Raw genomic sequence first — 4,228 nt, forward strand, 5'->3', positions numbered from 1 at the left:
AAGTAAACCAAACAGAGAGGATAACTATTCAACAGGTTAAATGTAAAATAGTCTTATTATATTTTCAACCCTCCAAATTGACTAGTAAGTCTATGACAGAATCAGACCATGTAAAATCAAAATCAAAACATATCAGAACTATTTCTCTCTAGCAATCAAGTAATTATTTGCACAGAAGACAGATTTGATCAAGAATGTCCAGTCAAATCTTGAAAATAATGAGGAATTCAAAAGCCAGCTACCTAGAAATTTCTCTAGTCAAAGAAATAACCAGAGTTGTAAAATAGCTGACAAGCCATTTATTAAAACAGCAGTCGACTAATGCCACTTCTTGCTTCAAGGTTACATTATAAATCAACTGAGAGGGGCAAAAGCCTTGTAGGAGATCAGCAGGAGGATGAGCAGAACAATTTAAACTGTAAAAAGTCCTAAAGTACGCGTATCTGACTTACAGGAAGAATGAGGCTTAAAGGGTAGCAATTAACAGGTATTAACACGGCTGGCACCCTGCACGTTTCATTGCAAAGATCAGAGGGATTGATTTATAGTGTTCCCATGTGACTAATGAAAGTAGACTGGTGACCATATTGTTCCAAATGACTGCATTAAAGAACATTATTACTTTAGAGAAGCCTATGATAATAACAAAATCATTATCGCCAAAGACTAAACAAAATAATTTTAGAATCAACATTTTACATTTGAATGCTCATATTTTACTGTTATTAACTATCTTTCAAAGTGATTAAAAACTCTAAAGAAATGTCAGTTCTGCTCTTCATTTTATTTTCCTCTTGGAAGAGAGATTCAAAACCTTCCTGATGTCAGCACTTAGAAAGGTTAATTATTCATAGAGAACAATGAAGAGGAAGCACTAAATTGGACACATGCTTCTCACATTTAAAGATAGGGGAGTAGATAATGATGTCCCTTTTGTGCCCTTCCAAAAGAAATATGAGGAATTGATAATGTCTCACATTAAGTCTTACAGGAACAAAATGTAGCGCATGCATTTTTGTAAATCACTCAATTATTAAGGAAAAAGCTCATAAGAAATGTGGTCTCAATAAAATGTTATCCTTTTAGGATGTTTAAATATGGCCAATGTTAAATATCTTATCTTAGAAGAAGTAAAAGATGACATTCTTTACCTCTAGAGACTAGAAGGAAATAATTGTTTTTTCTAGTTGCACTGTGCAGCTTGCAGGATCTTAGTTCCCTGACCAGGTACTGAACCCAGGCCATCTTCAGTGAGAGTGCCAAGTCCTAACCACTAGACAGCCAAGGAATTCCCTAAGAGGAAATTTATCTGTGTATTCCTGGTGGCTTGGTTGGTAAAGAATTCGCCTGCAATGCGGGAGACCTGACTTCCATCCCTGGATTGGGAAGATCTCCTGGAGGAGGGCATGGCAATCCACTCCAGTATTCTTGCCTGGAGAATCCCCATGGACAGGGGAGCCTGGCAGGCTATAGTCCATGGGGTTGCAAAGAGTCTGACATGACTGAGCGGCTAAGCACAGCACATGAAGTTATACTCAGTTCAGTTCAGTCCTTCAGTCATGTCCGACTCTTTGTGACCCCAGGGACTGCAGCACGCCAGGCTTCCCTGTCCATCACCAACTCCTGGAGCCTGCTCAAACTCATGTCCATTGAGTTGAAGTTATACTAGATACCGTATAGGTGCTCTGAGCCAGCTTGTATACAATAATTTTGAGGTGACAGAGCAGACCATTATAAAGAATTAGAGCTCTGTCTCAACAGGTCTTGTGACAGGATGATTATAATTTAACAGGACATTTTCATCAGTTGCAGCAGTGACTACGACAGAAGGAATGACAGACAGGCACACCTTAAATGGATAATTCTAATAGTTCGATTCTGAGGGAAAATTGGATGAATGAGTGAAAACTGAACGAATTCTTCAGTGCAAGTCTGTGGGTCAGGACAAAGGGAAAACATCTGAGGCAGAGACCACCATGCACCTGTGAGCCCAGAGAAACACTACTTTTTTCTCCTTCACTCAAAAGTCCATTATACAAATGGGCTCCTGGTGGCTGGCAAGAATCAAACTACTTTGAATTCTAAAGAGAGGCTCCAGCTAGAACATCTATCTGACACTTTTTTAAAATTTGCTTTTATTTTTTGGCCATGCCACATGATATACAGGATCTTAGTTCCCCCACCAGGGATTGAACCTGGGCCCCCTGCAGTGGAAATACAGAGACCTAACCACTGGACCACCAGGGAATTCCTGTCTGACACTTTTATATATTAAGACTGCATCTAAACATTTACAAATGATGGTTCTGAATTCATACACACAACAGGTTAACTTTCATTCAAATTGAAATTCTTTTGACATTTATTTTATATGCTAATGTTCTTAAATTACCCTTTGATAAATACATTCAAATTTATCCAAATGAGTTTATTTTGGCTTTGTGGTAGACAGCCTTCCAATATGGCTGCCAACAATTCTTCCCAGCTCTTTAAGCATAACCCACTCCTCTCATCAAGAATAGATGAGGTGAACAAGGCTATTTATTTGCATAAACACTGTAGTTATCAAGTTTAAGTCTGATAAAACTATTGTTGTTGTTGTCCAGTCATGAGGTTGTGTCCTACTCTTTGTGATCCCATGGGCTGCTGCACGCCAGGCTCCTCTGTTCTCCTCCATCTCCCAGAGTTTGCGGAAATTCACGTCCATAAGACTACTCGGTCTCCCTGGTGCCTCAGACAGTAGAGAATCTGCAACGCTGGAGACCCAAGCCCCTGGGTTGGGAAGATCCCCTGGAGAAGAGAACGGCTACCCACTACAGTATTCTCGCCTGGAGTGTTCCACGGACAGAAGAGCCTGGCAGGCTACAGTCCATGCGGTCACAAGAGTTGGACACGACTGAGCAACTAACACTTTCACTTTAAAACTATTACCTGATCTACCCAGGTCTCCTGCACTGCAGGCAGATTCTTTACCTTCTGAGCCACCAGGGAAGCCCATTATCTGATCTATAATCTCCAAGTCATATTCTGTCCATCTTCCCAGTAATGTTCTTTATCCCCTTGCCCCTGGGTCAGGGCTCCAATCCAAGATCATGTTTGTCATGACCTTCTGGTCTCCTTTAACATAGCAAAGTTTCTTATCCTTTCTTTGTGTTTCTTGACCTTGACATTTTTGAGAAGTACAGTTATTCTGTAAAATGTCTTTCAAACTGGGTTTGTCTGTTGTTTCCTTATAATTAGATTCATATTGTGTATCTTTAGTAGAAATATAATTATTGTGATGTTGTGGTCTTCACCTTGCATTATATCAAAAGGCCTAAAAAGCTGGTTTTTCCAGGGCAAGGTTATGTTTCAGAACACTTGGTTAAAAGGTGGTGTCTGCTACACTTCTCAACTGAGAAGTCAATGCTCATCCTTTGTCATTCATAAGTAATTTGTGGGAAAATACTTGGAGATGGATATATCTTGTTCATCAAACTTTCACTCAGTAGAGTTAGCATACACTCATGAGAAAAAGAACACTTTATACATATATAATAATGAACTATTAAGATACTTCTTGAAGCAGAATATTAATTATATTCCAACTGTAAACAAATCAGAAATGTATGGCTTTAATTTTCTGTAATATATTTTTACTTAATATATAGTGGAAAATGTGCTTCACAAAATCACTTACAGTTACCCAACTCTACTAAAAAAGGCATTTAATTTTTCAGCATATTTTTGAATCTATTTAACCAAAAATAAAAAAACAAGACCATATAAAAAACAAAAGAATGTTAGTATATATAGTATATAGTTAGAACTGAATCTACGACAAAATTTAAAAGTTGACTTGGAGCTTTATAGTGACTCAGAGAAAATGAAGATTTCAGTCAACTAACATTCATTGAATGTCTATTATCCGCTTAGCATTGTGATATGTAAATATATTCATATCCAGCATCTTTTTTTTTAACCATCCTAATTCTAAAGGTTAGTTGCATTATACCTTTTTCACAAATGACAACATTTAAGAGGTTTATTTACTTAACAAATAATTAATACCATGTGCCAGGTACTGTATTAAGCACTGCAAATACAATATGGAATAAGACAGAAATGGTTTCTCTTACAATCTAGGCAAGACAGGTATATAGCCAACTATAAGATGTTGTGCCCAATGTATAGTAAATGGTATGATTCAGGTCTATGCAATGTGCGAAGAGAGGCATATAAACCAGCC

At 37.8% G+C, this 4,228-nt stretch overlaps 1 non-coding gene across 1 annotated transcript; it reads right to left on the reverse strand.

The window, feature by feature from the left end:
* Positions 1 to 2,174: 2,174 nt before the first annotated feature.
* TRNAG-UCC lies at positions 2,175 to 2,247 on the reverse strand. Its single transcript has one exon. It is a non-coding gene; the product is annotated as a tRNA-Gly (tRNA).
* Between the last annotated feature and the right edge of the window lie 1,981 nt (positions 2,248 to 4,228).

Source organism: Cervus canadensis, chromosome 31 (assembly GCF_019320065.1).
Source record: "Cervus canadensis isolate Bull #8, Minnesota chromosome 31, ASM1932006v1, whole genome shotgun sequence".
In the NCBI taxonomy this organism is placed as follows: Eukaryota; Metazoa; Chordata; class Mammalia; order Artiodactyla; family Cervidae; genus Cervus; species Cervus canadensis.